Here is an 18,136-nt window from a genome sequence, read left to right on the forward strand (position 1 = left end):
CTGGGCATGATACTGAAAAATGTTTTGCTTTGAAGGGTAAAATTCAAGATTTGATTGATAATAATACTATCTCTGTTTCCGGAGTGAATGATAAAGGCAACACATCTGTAGCTCCTCCTAACCAAAATCTTTAGATTTTTACTGATCCATTACCTTCTCATACCTCTAATGTGATTGAGACTAATAATTCCTCTCTCTCATCTGATGGTCTTGTGTCTATGACTCCGAATATGATTAACTTTGTAGAGTAGCAAGAAAACCCTAAAGAACCTTCCATCACATTTGATTCTAGTGAAACTATCAGGGCACCTGATGGTCCTTTATACATAGTTGCAAAACTCAAGAATACACCTTGTCGTGGAGTGCTTATTGATCCTTCGTGCATGGTTAATGTTATTACTGAAGAATTTCTCTTTACTTTACAATTGAATCAAGTGATCTATGACAAAACAGATGTGATTGTGAAATTATTTGATGCATTTTCTTCTCCTGCAATTGGTTCTATTACATTACCTATTGAAGTTCATAACAAATCCCTTGATGTGAACTTTGCTATTATTCCTTCATCCGAACAATTTCGTGTGAAGCTTGGCTATCCTTGGCTATCTTCCATGAAAGCTATTGCTTCTCCTATTCACAAATGTTTGAAATTTCCCCATAATGGTGAAGTTATTACTGTCAATCATAGTTTCTTTAAACCAGCTGAAAGAACTTCTAGCATTCCTATTGATTATTTTTGGCCTAAACAATTCCAATCTCTTCCACCGCGAAGTGATCATCTTTTCAAATCTTATCAAAAGTGGAAAACAGATATGATCCTGTCTTTGAGTGAACCTAGAACACCCAAACTTGACATTCCTATCGTTCTTGAGAAGGAAGTTCTTCCTTTGAAAGATAAAACTAATGTCTTTCCTCAAGAAGATTCCCAACCCATTCCTATGGATGTGACTATGTCTATACCTAATAAACTTTCTAAAAGTAGACCTATACCTCCTCGTCATGATGGACTTGGTCTCCTTCCTAAACCAAATATTCCTCCTTTATATGGAGCAATTCATCCTCCTTCCTTTTATAGAGAAAAGAGACCTTCCTCTTCTCCTATTATCCAGCCTAAGAGACCACAACCTAAACATCCAAGTGATAAGGATGAGAACATTCCTCCTCCTCAATCTTCTCCACTTCCTACTAAGACTAGACGAAATCGTTCTGCACGTGAACACCGACGAAAGCGTCGTCTTAAAGCTCAAGCAGCTACTTCTCAAACTTTGCAATCTCCAAAAACACCTTCAACAAGCATTATTCCATTTTCTCCTCAACCAAAAATTGAGCCAAAATCTCCTAAACATAAGATGCATGATGGTCTTGATCCTGTGCGAGTTAAAGATCCTATTTTTATAAATCTTGATGATGATATAGATGAAAATGTTATTCATGATGAAAATGTTACTTCTCTTGCTTCTGATAGTGAATATGAGCTTGTTGATATTGATAACCATTTATCTAATGAATTTTCTAAAGCACTTATCCTAGCTCCTAGACAAGAACAACGTGGCTTGGAACATGAACATAGCCCTTGTTTGGATCTTGTGATAGCTCCATCTGCTGTGTTGGATGTTCCTCCTCTAGCGTGTTTCCTGCCTTCCCGAAACATTGATCAGCAAGATCGGGGGGTAGATGACGTGCTAGACTAGTTTCATTAGCATAGCAGACTCTCTCCTCCTCTCTTTTGTTACTTCTTCTATGTGTTTTTCTCATTCTTATATTTGTTGTCCTTAGTGTTGTCTACTTGAGGATGATGCAAAGCATTGAGATCTCTTTTGGTCTCTCTCATGTTGACTCAAAAGACACATGTGTTCCCTTCTTCTAGGTGACCTTCCTTGATTGGGGAATGAAGAACAATTATGCATACATACATATGATATACATGAATTATCATACATCATACTGACCCCGAGGAAAGCGAAGTCACCTCATGCTTTGTGTTTTGTGTCTATTATCCTTGGGTTTATCTCACACTTGGGGGCTAAATCCTTGCGATAACGTGCTCCTTTCCCTTCTCATTTCTTATGTGTATCACTACGTTAAAGCAATCACCCCCGTTGAGGCATGTGTGATCGCTTTAATGTAGGGGGGCATACACCCTGTCTATCCCTTCAGGATACTTGAAAATTTCTTGGCGAGCTTAGCTTTGCCTTGAAAATTTTTGGTATTTCTCTTGCATGACTCATACTGAGGGAACCTTACTAGTTTGTCAATTGAAGTCGTAAGATCCTTAGTCCACTGGGGGCTTGGTGTATCTTGCCTCCTTGACGCAGTGAAAGTCTTTCAATGTTGTTTCCTTGTACTTTACTGGAAGTATGAGCGTACGCTTATACTCTCGCTAAAGTGGGGGCTTAATGTAGTGCCCTAAAATTGTGACACTTGCAATTTCGACTGCATTTCGGTCTTCACGATGGCGGCGCAACACGGAACCTGAATGGAGACCCTAAAACTTGTCCACAACATCAAAAACTGCATTTTTCCAACACCCTGCCTGATCCCTCCTTGCACCCTGCTGTCCCGGCAGGTGGGACAAGCGCGCCCAGCACCCTGGTCCTTCAGGACTAGGGCGCCCAGCGCTCTGGTCCCCCAGGACCATGGCGCCCAGCGCCTTGGTCCCTGGCCCTATTTTGGGCCCGGTCTCCTATGGGGCTTCGAGTCTTTTTGTTTGCAAATTGGAAAATAACATTTCTTGGTCAGCCTAAGGTCGGGAAAATCAGTCTATCAGCCCTAATTTACAAGTATATAAACTACATTTTCCTCTCCCATTTGGGTAGATAAAAAGGGGACATATGTGTACAAGACGTGGAAACGATACTCAAACATTCAAGCATTCAAGCATTCCTTCAAGCAATTGATCATTCTAAGTCTCCATTCAAGGCTAAGTGTTGCATTCAAGACAAGGATTCAACCATTGAAGAGGAGATCACTTACTACATACAACATATAACATACAACATCTATACCTTCGCATATAAGGATACAAACATCCTTACAACAAGGTACTAGTACTTGTTTTACATTACAAACATTTACATTTACAGCATTTCTCATTTCTTGGTTAATTCCAAAACCGGGGTTTGACCTAAAGCCAAACCCCTAATCCCTAACCCCCCAATCATCTTCGCTTTTCTGTGTGTAGGTTGCAGGTACATGGCTGAAATTGAAGATCTGGAATCCTTGTGTAGAGACGAACAGATCCCCCTTCATTTCGCGGATTTTTCAGAGGACCGTGTGCACGCCGGGCACCATCGTCCTATCAACTTTTGCTCAAATTTGCAGGACAACGCCGTATCGACATTTTACTGCTAATTCCAGGTCCACAGCTTCATCCTATATTCCTATCTCTGTTTATAAGTGAATCTTTCTCACTTTTCATGCATTCCTAGTTCAATCTTTCTATCTACATTCTTTACAAAAGAGGGTAGCCTTGCTATCTTAACCCTTGAAACTCATTTAAAATCCAATCTTGCATTGCATGGGATTGGATCTTGTGGGTTTGAACCCCTCTTTTGAATGTAAAGTTTCTCCCAAGTGAAAACCGCCAACCCTAGTGACCTCCCTTCTCTCTCCTCGGAGTTGGAGAGGGGAGGGCAACTAGGGTTCAATTTTTCTGCTTTACAGTTACATCAGTCATATCATTTATATTAGTCATATCAATTTTATATATTGCTATCTGAATGATTATATTGCATCATGTTATGTTCTATAATCTATGGTATCTATATCTAGAAGTTAGGAGTTGTTTTGCTTAGATTTTGTGCTTATGGGTCTGTTCTTTAGGTCCGGTAGACTTGTGTTTTGTTGTAATAATTGTGGCATGTGTTTAAAAAAATCAAATTTTCACACAATGCTCCTTGTCCGTCGGAAACCTCCATCCAAAAGCAACATAAATCCCACAAAAAGTTATTTACCTTAGATTTTTGTTTAAAAACAATTTCATTTGATAAAATACAGTTTCTTGTTAAAAGTGATTTTTAAAATAAAATAGAATGTGTTTTAGTGAAAATATATCTATTTGTCATATGATATAGTTAATTTTATTTAATTTACTAATCATTTAAAATTTCTAATATGAAATGATTTGCATGCAAAAAAGAATAAATTAGAATTGAAAATTAGTTTTAAATTTAGATTTAGTCTTTCACTTATTTTAAAATTATAATTAGTCATTGTTGATTTATTTTTTAAAAGAAATTTAATTTAATGTAATTGTATTAGATAATAAATATTTATGAATTTTAAAAATTACAATTTATTATAATTTTAAAGTTAATTGTAAGCTTAAAAAATATTGTGGTGATTTGATTAATAATTTTAGATCCAATAATACTTAATCCCACATAGAAATGGAATTGTACTTAAAGAACTTGAAACATTTATCATTAATGTCAAATTTATAACAATCCTAAGCATAACCCTTATAATCCTTAATTATGGTTTAATTCTAGCCCAAGGTGCACACAAAACCAATTTTTTAAAAAAATCATAATTATAGTTAAGTTATTAGACACAATACAATATCTAAAGATCTTATCTAAGAAATGTGAGAACATGCCCTAACTAGCTACATCATGCATCAGTTAAGATATGATAAATCTTAAGATTAATATTTGGATTGTGATTAAATTAATATTAACGATGGATCATAGAGTTTAAAGAATGTTGGATTTCTATGAATATTGTTATTGATGTCAAACTCGGTGATCTAGTTAGGATCAGATGTGGTGTAAGTAGTTCTAGTATTGCACGTCGAACATCAGTGGAAGATAGGTATGTATGTGATATGAAACAATAAGGCATATATGATCTACTGGAGTCATTTTCAGAAGATCCTCTTCTTGGGAATCTTGTGTTTTGCTTATCATGGTTTGTATCTAGTTCTTGTATTAGCTATGTGAGTTCTTGTATTAGTTGCATCAATCATATCATTTATATTAGTCATATCAATTTTATATATTGCTATATGAATGATTATATTGCATCATGTTATGTTCTAGAATCTATGGTATCTATATCTAGAAGTTAGGAGTTGTTGTGCTTGGATTTTGTGCTTATGGGTCTGTTCTTTAGGTTCGGTAGACTCGTGTTTTGTTGTAATAATTGTGGCATGTGTTTTAGTAAGTGAAGTATATGAAGAAAGCATGTAGAATATTGGTGAAGGCTAACTTGTTTGTCCTATCTTTGGTCAAGGCATGTTTTGGATATCATGTTGATTAGATCAGTTTATTAGTGGGTAAATCAGTAAGTGCTTGGCTAACATATTATCTTGGTGTATAGTACCAATATATATAGAAGATCCCAGGATATGCAAAGGAAGTATTGTGTGGCAATTGAAGAACAGTATTGTGTATGTGTATGTGTGTTTGTGATTAATGAGAGAGAGTGTGTGTGGTATTCAGTAGAGTATGTAGTTGGTTTAGCAGAGTGCAGTTACACTCATGTAGTAATCCTTTACCATATCTACTCCAGGTAGTTGTGGACAGTGTTGTAGTAACCCCTTATCGAATCTCCTACAAGTTTATGTAAGTTGATATTAATGCATTTGGAGATGCAGCTTTCCTCTATTCATATATATCTATTGTCATGAGCGTTTTAACAGTGTGCCATTTTGTAATCTGGCAATAAGCCACACTTTTTATAAACACCATATAACTAGCTATATTATCTTGAGGGTTAACACTCTCTGTGGTTTTTCTCATTTGGGTTTTCCACGTATAAAATATGATGTTCAATTTGTGGTTTTGTTATTTTTTTATTATGCATTTTCTATTTCATGTTGATAAGTTTAATTAATGAAATTGGTATATCAATAAAAGTTTGGAGAAGTGTGGAAATACCAATTTACCCCTTCTCTCAATATTCTGATCCATTCAACCAACTCAACAATTAGTATTAGAGCTTGGTTCCTTGCTTGAAAGATTAACTGCATGAGGGAGATCATTCTTGGTTGAATCATGGCACCAATGTGTATGTCTGAATAATATCATCCAGATGAGAGTATTGACGATAGCTCTTGAAGATCTAGAAAGTGTGGAATATGAGAATGAAGAATCGAAAGAGAATGTTAACATAGTGAATGAATGTGTGTAGAAGTTGAGAGAAAAAATATGGATATTCAAGTTGAGACATAAGGAAGTTAACAATCAGTTCAACAGATGAATGAAACCATTAAAGAACTGATGATAAATATTGAGGAGAATAAAAAGATAGAGAAAATCTTGAAAGAATCAATCTAGCTAAAGACTCAGTAATTTGAGAATTTGGAACAAGATCGTATGTGCAAGATCATGAGGGGCCAAAAAGTGGCGATATTTTGACTAAAGCCCTGATTGATAGGATGATTGAAAAAATCTATAACTTTCAAATGGTATCACATTTTTTGAATCCAAAACATGCATCACATTCTATTCTTATCGTACTATAGGGTTAAAGAAAAAAATTGAATTTTATAATTTTTTGACCAAGTTATTGATGGATACTAAGAGAGGGGGTGAATTAGTATACCAAAAAATACTGTACTTAAACACTTAAATAATCTAGTAGTAAACCGGTAAAACAGTTTAACTAACAAACCGGTTAACACAAACGTAAACCAAACAGCAAGTAAGGCATTCACCCATAGAAGCAAAATTACCATAACATGATATTTTGACATGGAAACCCAAATGGGAAAAACCGTGGTGAGATGAAACTCACAAGCAACTGTCTGCAGAATAGTAACCAGCCTGATTAAGGTCAGATTGGTTAAGGTCATACAATGTTCTTTACCAGAATAGATCCTATTAGGAAACTCAATCTCTATTAGGAGATAAGTCCAATTAAAGACTACCTTGTGAGAGGATTTTAGATCCACAGTTGTAAACCACCTTATTAGAGGATTTACAAAGGCTCTGCTAAGCCTACCCGGTTAAGGGTTTCAAACTTGCCAAAGATGTGAGTAATCAACAAGTGAGTGATCTAAATATTTGCACAATATGCTTGGTTAGTTCCTTGATAGCTCATTAATACATTTCAGGATTACTTCAGTCTTCAGTAAATCCACACTCTATTCCAGCACACAGACTTTTTCTTCTCTCTTAAGATCGCACATACAAGAATTCCTCAACCACAAAAACCTAACAGCTACACACCTGTAAAACCCTAGACATGATGTCCTTAAAAGGAATTTGATTTCATGTCGGTCCAATAGGATTACATTGCAAGTTCCTAGGTTCATTGTATCTAGACACATTTGGTAACATGACACAAAATCACTGTCAAAGTGTCAGTGGATGGTAACTCATCACAGAGTACTACTAGTTTATACAACTTTACCAATTACCAGTTGGTAACTCAGAGTAATACCGGTTCAGTTATAAAATAGATTACCAGTTGACAGAAATGAAGACTTGGAAAATGATAACTGTCGCTTCTAGCTCCTTTTCTCTGCTCCACTTGAGATCCTTAAACTACTTCTGCTCTTCATGCCGCTTGGGTCTTCATATTGCTTGAGATCGGTAAACATTTTCTGCATAACATCGCTAGTCTAAAGACTACAACATAATACTAGTTTAGAACAAATACTGGTTGAGCATAACTCATTTATTCAAAGAGTGATCTCATAGAATGTGTGTGTCCATCAATGACAATCACAACATAATCATAAAAAATGCGAATAATCTCCCCCTTTGGCATTGATGGCAACACTTAGGAAAATTTTTGACATCTAAGTGTTTTACAAAAATAATATGCCATAATAAAAAATACTCCCCCTAAGCAAATACACTATCCCTTTGCAGAAAATACAATGTATACAACTCCTTACAGAGATAAACATGAAAGTATACATAGCATGTATCAAAAAAAAAATTCAATACTAGAATACTTCTCCACCTTTGGCAACAATGACAAAATATAGTTGAAAAAACCCCTGTTTCTATTAGCTGAAAAAGTGTTTATGACAATAAAGAATGAAACTTGTCAAAAATAGATTTAAAGTCCTGCATTCTCATTCTCCATTTGCATCTGATAGACTTGTTCTTCCATGGCATCCAAGGTACTCATCTCTTGAGTGACTGTTAGGGCATCTAGATTGAGATAACATTTCTGAAGAATTTGTAGTCTTGGTAGTAGGACTAGTTGAAGTTCCAACAAATTTCATGTCTGGTTGCTTATCTCTACCTCTATTTCTACAAACTAGAGTTGAAACCGGTGAGCGGTTTTCCCATATGTGGTGAAGGAATCATAGGGCATCTTGAAGGTGCTTATGAATGACTGCATTTCAAATTGCAGTTTGTATTTCTAAGAAAGTACATCATCACAGAATAGATGGGGTTGACATATCTTACTGAGCAGTAATTTCCCCTCACCCATTCCATCTCTAATGTCCTTCTATGCCTTTTGCAGATTGGACCAGAGCTCATGTAACTTTTTCACCAAGGTAGTGTTCAGGGCCTTTTGATGCTCCTTCTTGGCATTTGCTTCAGCAACCTCTTCCAGGCTTTGGACCTGGTCCTCCACAACTGTGCATAAGATTTTTAGTTGGGCCAGAGAGGAATTGGTACTAGGGAGGTTGGTATTGGCTATCAAACCGGTAAGAGTGTCCACTGTAGCTTGGATCACATCTTGCTCCTTCTTCCTCCTTATCACCTCCAGGCGTTCTTGAGAAAGCTTAATGCTCTGTAGTAGCTCCAATTCATTTGCAGATTGGAGATCAATGGGTCTGGTAATGTTAGTCAGTCTGGCTTGACTATCGGTTGCCTTTAGAGTCTCCACTTGAGTGCTCTGTGCCACTTCCTCCTTCTCTTTTGCTCTTAGCTTGTCTTCTTCTACCTTATTTTTCTCCTCTTCCTCTATTTTTCATTTCTCTTCTTCTTCTTTCTGCTTCTCTTCATCCTCATCCTTCTTCTTCTTCTCTTCTTTTATCTTATCCTCTTCCCACTTCCTCTTCTCCTCTTCCTTTCTCTTCTCCTCTGCCTTTCTCTTCTCCTCTGCCTATTTCTTTTCTTCTTCCTGCTCCACTTCCTTCTTCTTCTTCTCTTCCTCTTTTCTTTTTTCTTCTTCCTTTCATTTCTTTTTTGCTTCCATTTCTTCTTTCTTATTTTCCTCTTCTTTTCTCTTGTCCTCTTCCTATTTCTGCTTTTCTTCTTCTTTTCTCTTTTCTTCTTCATCTACCTATTTCTTTTTTCTTCTTCCTATTGCTTCTTTTCTTCCTCTACCTATTTTTCTTGTCCTGTTTCTTTTGTTGATGTACCTGGAGTAACATATTCATCATTCAAGGCATCAACATCAATGCATTCCATTTGATCAGTGACCGGTACTCCTTCACTGTCATACACTACATCTAGTTGATTGATTTCCGGTTCTTGCTCAGCTTTTCTGTAGGCTTCTACCACTTGGTGCAACCTTAGATGGGATTGCACAAGGGAGTGGGTATCTTTAGTCACTTTAGGAGTTTTTCCTTCTAGTAATTGGAGTCTCCTTCTTCACATAAAGAAGAGCCCTTTATATTTGTCCAAAACTTCATAAAGTTCTGAATTAGACACATCAGCAAAGTATTGTGCAAACACTTCCTCTCTTATTTCTCGTTCCTTCTCTATGGAAATGCACCATTTGTTATCTAAATAATTATAAAAAGAATTAGGTACCTCAGATCTAATTTCTGAGGGTGACCGGTCATTAATACATAAGTATTGAATGACTTCCTATTCCACTTCCTCTTTCTCATTGTCATTGACATCATCAAAATACTCTTTTAAATCACTAAGCAGTTTTCTTCTAAGATTTTTGATAGTCCTTTGACAATGTGACAAAGTTTTATAAGAGGAAACATGAATATTTACTAGTGCAGATGTTGTCGGTTCATTGCCTTGTTGCTTTTGTCTTCTTCCTTGTTTGCCTAGTCTTCTTAGGTTGTTCTTCAGACATAGTGTCCTCTGAGTCCGGTGTGATATCTTTTGTTTTTTCTTTCTCTCAAAGACTTTGGTGGGTGTAGCTTCCAGTTTCTTCTTTGCTGGTGACCGCTTGGTCACTTTGGGACTGGCTACAGTAACTGGTGTTGATGTTGAAGGCACTGCCTTTCCCTTCTTTACTGAGGGTTCTTCAACTAGTGTAACCCTTTTGAAATAGGTGCTAGTTCTCTTTTCCTTTGGATCAAGGGGCAAGGTGAGTAGGGTAGAGTCATACCCATCTATCATGTCATACATTACCTCATATCCCATGGGTTCCACTTCTTCCTATCTTGGCTCAACTACCTCCATTATGCACTCATCAACTTTGATGGTGAAGCAAATGTCATCTTCATATTTCTTGACAATATCGCCTGATATTGTCACTCTTTGTCTCATCTTCCATCTAAACTCATCAAAGTATTTGTTCTGAACTTCTGGATAACTAGTTCCAACCACTTGAAGGCTTTCCTTGATTTGCTTTGTAACCGGTTGGTTAGCAGACCACTGAATATCTCCAACTCCTAGGAAGTAACCTTGGAAGTAGAAGAACAACCTAGCCAATAGTTGTCCAAACTTAAATCTCAAGGCATTGTCCTATTTAATGGACTTCAAGTTCACCAAAAGTTGCCTTTGCATACAGGTGCATAAGTCAAATGGTGCATCTTCCATGATCATCCCATAGGAAGCATTTACCACTGTAGCAAAAGATAGAGTTGATCCTGCTACCATAAAATGTTCGGTAACCTATTACCATGCAGGCATATTTGACTAGATCATCCTTGATGGGATTGATGGTCATACCCCATTGGTCACTCATAGAACTGGTGAGCTTGGTCATTTCCGTCTTGCTGATCTTCCTTAGGGTTGGCACTTCACTAACATTACAAAAATAGGTGACGACATGAATCGCTTCTGGTGTGATGTCATGTGTCTGCTCTAAGTACATTTTATCACTGTGGACTCTACTCAGAATGATGTGGATGTGATCATTTGAAAACTCTTCAAGGAAATAGTCTGCATTGTGAAGCTTTTTCTTTTCCAAGATGCTAAATTCTAGTTTAATCTTCTTATCCTTCCCACGGAACAAACTCAACTAAGAATGAATCATCAGAGATCTTAGGTCTTCAATTTTACAGTCAATGTAATCGAAAATGCCTTCCTCGACTATGACACCGGCAGGTATTTGAGATAGGGCATTATATTTTGCCTTCCATTGAAAAAGTCTACTAAATCAACACGTACACTAGAGCTAGAGTGTGATGCAGAAGCCATGATAAAATAGAGAAATTTGAAAAATACCTTCATAAATCAAAATTTAGGGCTCACAAATTATACTTCCCCACACACTCCTTCGATTGCTAAAATACCACTTTTTGTTCTACACTTGACCGATTGATATTAGCTTTTGATTTTTCTTCAAGGTTTTGAAAATTCTTCAAATCACAATCCAAATCTCTTTTCTTCGCTCAGTGCTTAAAAACTTCTTTGCTCAAGAAGTGATAAGTTAAAAATGACTTGAAAAATCCTTTTAAACAAGTTCTTCACCTACCATAATAAACGCTCCACTATTAGGGCGTAAACCCTAATTTGCCTTTTACCGTTTCCGATCTTCTGCCAATTGATAGGGATCACATACCGGTTAAGGTCTTTTACCGGTGTAAACTGGGGGTTCAAAAAATTTCATCATTTTCTCCCCCTAAGCTTTTTTGATGCTTAGTTTGTTGGTTGAGTGACTTCCACACTAGGTGCAGAAACTAGTTCTTCTTGAATCACTTCTTTTGGCTTCTTCTTCAAGGTTTTCTTCATATCCACTTGAATGGTTTCAACATCAATCTTTCCTTCCGGAGTGACTAGTATATCATCTGATATATTCTTTCTTGTTCTGTAGAATCTTGCTGTATGACCTAGTTTGTTGCAATGATAGAAAATCATTCCAGGTGATCTCCAAGGTCCATTATTCATGTTTCCATTCTTCCTTCTGCATGTTGCAGTAGTGTCACCATGACCATGATAGATCAAACATGTTTCTCTCCATCTAGTTGCCGCTTGATAGCCACCGCTTCCAAACTGATGATTATAGGTATTAAACTAGTTTGGGTTCCGGTTCCCAGAAGGTTCAGAAAACACTCCTTGACTCCTTTGAGTATACCTTCCGGTGTTGTGCATAACAGACCTTCATTCAAATGCTCTATTCCCAAACTTGTTGCATGCATAACAATTACCATTGAATCTATTGGGTCTAGGCTTATCATTTAGAAAATAAGGAAAATTATTGTAAGCCTTACTTCTACATACATTGGCAATGTGTCCTTCTTTGAGACAATTAAAGAAAACAAGTTTGAACTTTTTCTTACCTTTATCCTTTGGTGTCTGTTGTTTCTTTGATGCTCCATCTTTTGTTCTAGAGGTCTCACCTTCCTCATAATTAGAGAAACCAAGTCCATTGGTATTCTTTACTGGTTTAGCTGATTCAAGCTTCTGCTCTAGCTTGACAGTGCTCTTATAGAATTTGGCAAGTATTTCCTTTGACTCAGTAAGTTCTTTGGTAATAGCAGCATTGGATTCCTCTAAGGTTGCATTCTCAGAAATAACCATGTGTAGTTCACCTTGCATTTCTTCCTTTTCCATTTTATTTTCATGAAGATGAGCGATAAGTGCACTGATCTCTTGCTTCAGCTTGGAGATCTCATGATCTTTTTCTTTTACCAGATCTTCAGCTTTCCTCCAGTTCTCAAGCTCTTAACACATTCAGATAGTCAGTCCTTCAAGTTCTCTTCTTAGGTTGACATTGGACTCATTCAATTTTTCAACTTCTTGAACTAGGGCTTCCATGTCTGTTTCATCAGAAGAACTATTTTCAGTTAGGTCCATCAGTTTTTCAGCATGCTCTCTTCTTTTTGCCATAGAGGCCTTGTACTTGACTTTGAGTTCATTAAAGGCTTTCTCAATCTGAGTGAGTTGATGAGTAAGCTCCCTCAGAGTGTATTCCCCCATATCTCCTTCCAAGTGGTTAAACTTATAGAAAGGTTGGCTCTAATAACAATTGATGAATACTAAGAGGGGGGGTGAATTAGTATACCAAAAAATATTATACTTAAACACTTAAACAGTCTAGTAGTAAACCAATAAAATAGTTTAACTAACAAACCAATTAACACAAACACAAACCAAATGACAAGTAAGGCATTCACCCACAGAAAAGCACAATCACCATAACATAAGATATTTTAACATGGAAACCCAAATGGGAAAAACCATAGTGAGATGAAACTCACAAGCAACTATCTGTAGAATAGTAACCAGACCGGTTAAGGTCAGACTCGTTAAGGTTATACAATGTTCTTTACCAAAACAAATCCTATTAGGAATCTCAATCTTTGTTAGGTGATAAGTTCAATTAAAGACTACCTTGTGAGAGGATTTCAAATCAATAGTTGTGAACCACCTTGTTAGAGGATTTACAAAGGCTCTGCTAAGCCTACCTGGTTAAGGGTTTCAAACTTGCCGAAGATGTGAGTAATCAACAAGTGAGTGATCTAAATATTTGTACAATATGCTTGGTTATATCCTTGATAGCTCATTAACCTATTTTAGCATTACTTCAGTCTTCAATAAATCCACACTTTGTTCCAGCACACAAACTTTTTCTACTCTCTTAAGATCGCACATACAAGAATTCCTCAACCACAAAAACCTAACAGCTACACACCTATAAAACCCTAGACATGATGTCCTTAAAATGAATCTGATTTCATGTTGGTCCAATAGGATTATATTTCAAGTTCCTAGGTTCATTATATCTAGACACATTTGGTAACACGACACAAAGTCACCATCAAAGTGTCGGTGGATGGTAACTCATCACAAAAATATACTAGTTGGTAACTCATCACAGAGTATTACCGGTTTATACAACTTTACTAGTTACCGGTTGGTAACTCAGAGTAATACCGGTTCAATTATAAAATAGATTACCGATTGACAGAAATGAAGACTTGGAAAATGATAACTATTGCTTCTATCTCCTTTGCTCTGCTCCGCTTGAGATCCTTAAACCACTTGAACTCTTCATGCTTCTTGGGTCTTCATACCGCTTGAGATCGGTAAACACTTTCTGCATAACATCTCTAGTCTAAATACTACAACATAAAACTGGTTTAGAACAAATATCGGTTGAGCATATCTCATACATTCAAAGAGTGATCTCATAGCAAGTGTGTGTCCATCAATGACAATCACAATATAATCATAAAAAATGGCAATAGTTATGGTGGTCAAACATACAAGTTTTTATATTTTTAAAAAGTTGTAATAAGAAAATCATTTAATAATTTATTTAAAAAATAACAACAAAAAAAAAATGTGTCACATCTTGACATGAGTCTTCTACTTATATCTAAGATCTTATAAAAAAATATTATGATTTGATTGTGGTTAGGGTGGCTAGACAGAGACCCACTTCATATATTTTTCCAAAAATTTAAGTACTACTACATTCAAATTTCAAAAATTTATCAAATATATATATTTTTTTTAGAAAACAACTAGTAGCTTAGAAACTACCTTTTTTTTTTTTACATATTCCACTCTTACATATTTTTGAAATAATGCTGGTAACTTATTCAAATTTTTACATCATGTTGCATAACTTTGTTTTCTAAATTTTCATTTCCACTTAAGGGCCCATTTGGCCCACCATGATCCTGCACATGCTAAAGAAGTGAAAAAGTTGAAGACAAAAAGTAAAGTTTTTGAAAGTAGAAATTTTTTGGAAGACTTGATTATCATACAAAAAGCTCATTTAGACAATATTGGACTAGGATTTCAGACAAGTGAATGTTCAAATTAGAATGATAAATAAAAAAGGCAAGGAAGTTAAATTTGAAATAGAAAAGAAACCTGAAGATGCAAGCAAAACCCAGAATCAGAGAATTCCTACAAGGAGATTACCGATTCATGAACTAAACCCACAAAGGTACACATGATTTAAGGGTTATTGTTTTTAATGCAATAAATTTAGTCATAAAGAAATGAATTGTATAAGAATTGAATGTTACAATGGCAAGAAGTTTGGTCACAAAGTAAATTACTATAGAAATCATGTTATGAGTCAGAATCATAATCTAGTTGGAATGAATAAGGGAAAATAGTATTTTTTATGGATATTGTCATCTATGCAATGGTTATACTCATAAAGTTAATTAGTGTAGATCTAGAAGACATTGAGTGAATTCAGTGCAAAGGAACATCAATTGTTACAAGTGCAATCACCTCTTCTTTCGGTAATTGAGCTTATTGCTTTAGCTCAAGGAGAGTTTCTCAAAGATAATATTTTGGTCCCATCTTCTAAGTTAGTTCATGTCATCGGTCCAACATGATTATGCTTGAGATGCAATTTGGTAATTCAATGTTTGTGCTGACATCATTAACAAGACATTTTATGGTGACAAAACCCTAGAAGAAATTGGTAAGTTAAATTTGGGAATGTGAGACCATTTTCATCATTATCCGAAGAAGAATTGTTTGAAGAGAAAGATGAAAATCTAAAGAGCAAAGAGAAAAGAAGTGAAGAAAGAATGGAGTAAAAAATGATTGTCAGAGAATCAAGTAGTGAAAGTTTTCAATCTTTGCAAAAGGTACAAATGGATGAGTTTGACACATAGGAGATTAGAAAAATGGAAAGGAGTTTAAGTGAAGTAGATTTACAAAAGGTCAAGGACTTGAGTCATAAAGGAATGTATTTATGGAGTGAATTCCTATTGTTCGATAGGAAGTAATCAGGTTGATCTTAATTCGTATGCTAAATGAATGTATTGTGTTGGATAAACCCTATCCAATCTTGATGGACATTACTCTGGATGTTACTAGCCTATGCAAAATTGGAAGTGTGTTGGTTAAGAAGATAGTAAAGAATAAGGAGGTTAAAACCCTAACTAGTGTGATGGGTGATCACAAAGAATTGTTAATCAACAAAATTGTTAATCCCATTGTGAGGTATGTGGCATATGGTATATCCTATAAGATTTATCTCAGAAATAGGGAAGGTTATACTTTGGCTATTGTAGTGTATGTTGTGTATAATATTGCTATGGAATATGTTGTGTTTGAGTGTGAATTTTTAAATAATCAGCTATTAGAGAATGCCAAAATGACAAAAGAGCAAGGTTATCTCTTCTAGTTTGGTTCGTTACTTGTGTGTTTGGCTATTTTTTTGTTGGGATCTCTTATAGCTAAGAAGAATGAGATATGGGAATTTGGAGTCTTGGTTGTCTCAATATCTTAATGGATTGGATAAGAGAGAAGTGCATGTGATACTTATTTCAAATCATTTTTGGACATGTGGAGTATTAGTCTATTATCCTCTGCTGTCGGTTCAGGTAAAGATAGTCTGACCTTTGAAAAGAGATTGACTCCTTTGGTTCTTTGGAACTTGAGAAGAAGTAGAAAGTACACAAATAGGGAGAAGTCATGAGGTTAGATGATCCGAAAACTCTTGTAGTTAAGGATTTATTAGAAATTGCAGAGAAAGAAGAAGAAGATTAAGAAGAAGAAGTTGATAACATGTAGGAAAGGTTGAAAAAATGTGAAGATGCTATGAAGAATTTATCTATATGCATAAAAAAGATGAGCGATTGTATCAACAATGATAGGAAGGTTTACAGGTATTGTCTTTCATGGCCAGCTACTATGGTGAAGCATAAAGCAAAGATTGGAACTGTTGAAGAAGTATTGAGTTCTACTAGTAAGTCACTTTATTTTCTAAGTGACAAAGACGGAGAGAAAAGGAAAAAGGTAAATTCCCTATAAGATAAGTTGTTATTCTTGCAAAGGGACAGAGAAGATTATGTGAGTATTTTCTTGAAAGTTAAGGAGATTGTTGAAGCTAATCTAGAACATTTTTCAGCAGTGCTTGGTGATGCAATTGAGTATGAGTAGAATTTGATCGTTCTAGACAATTTTTCTCATGTTGTTGATTTGTTGGTGAATGTAGGAGTTTATCTATTAGCATTAAATTGGATTAAGGAGAAATAAAAGCAAATATTTCAGAAAAAAAGCAATTGAGAATATGTTTGGGCTGATATGCAAGTTTGACAATTTTGTTGTTGAACACATTTATCTTTCTTTCTTTTTCATCAAAGGCACCCTTTTTCCTTGATGGCAAAGGGGGCAAAAGGTAAATGGAGACATAAAGAAAAAGGTAGACTACTAGAGATATATGAGTAAGGGGGAGTCATACATAGAGATGTTTTTGAGTTTATTCTTTTGAGATGTTTTGTGATTAATGACAAATGGGAGATTGTTGGATTTGTGCAAATATTGTCATTGATGTCAAATCCAGTGATCCAGTTAGGACTAAATGTGTGTATGATGTCAATGGAAGATAGGTATGTATGTGACATAAAGGAGTAAGGAATATATGATCTACTCAAGTCATTTCTAGAAGATCCTCCTCTTTAAAATCTTGTTTTTTCTTATCATTGTTTGTATCCACTTCTAGTATTAGTTGTGTGAGTTCTAGTATTAGATACATTAGTCATATCAGTTATATCAGTCATATAAGTTGTATCTATTACTATATGAATGATTATATTACATCATGTTATGTTTTGGAATCTATGGTATCTATTTCTAGAAGTTAGGGGTTGTTGTGCTTATGGGTTTGTATCTTTGGGTCTAATAAACCCCTATATTATTCTGATAATTGTGGCATGTGTTTTGATAAGCGAAGTCTATGATGGAAGCATGTAGAAGATTATTGAAGGCCAACTTGTTTATCCTATCTTTGGTCATGACATGTTTTGGATAACGTATTAAGAAGTGTATTATTGGGTAAATCACTATGTGCTTGGCTAACATAGTATCCTGGTGTATATTCTTACCAGTATATATATAGAACATGTGAGGATGTGGGAAACTAGTATTGTGTAGTAATTGAAGAAGGGTAGTGTGTGTATGAGTAATGAGAGAGTTCGTATTTGATATTCAAAAGAGTATGCTTGTGATGTGTAGCAGAATAAGAAGTGTGCAAGTGACAAAGTTAATATGCAAGTAGTATATGGTATGAGAAGCATATGAGAGAAGATGTGTGAAAAAGAGTCAACGTGTAGAAGGCATTGCAGTAATCCTTTACTGGATCTGCTTCAAGTAGTTGTTTTAGTAGAGTG

The sequence above is a fragment of the Cryptomeria japonica genome, chromosome 10 (assembly GCF_030272615.1).
Source record: "Cryptomeria japonica chromosome 10, Sugi_1.0, whole genome shotgun sequence".
In the NCBI taxonomy this organism is placed as follows: domain Eukaryota; kingdom Viridiplantae; phylum Streptophyta; class Pinopsida; order Cupressales; family Cupressaceae; genus Cryptomeria; species Cryptomeria japonica.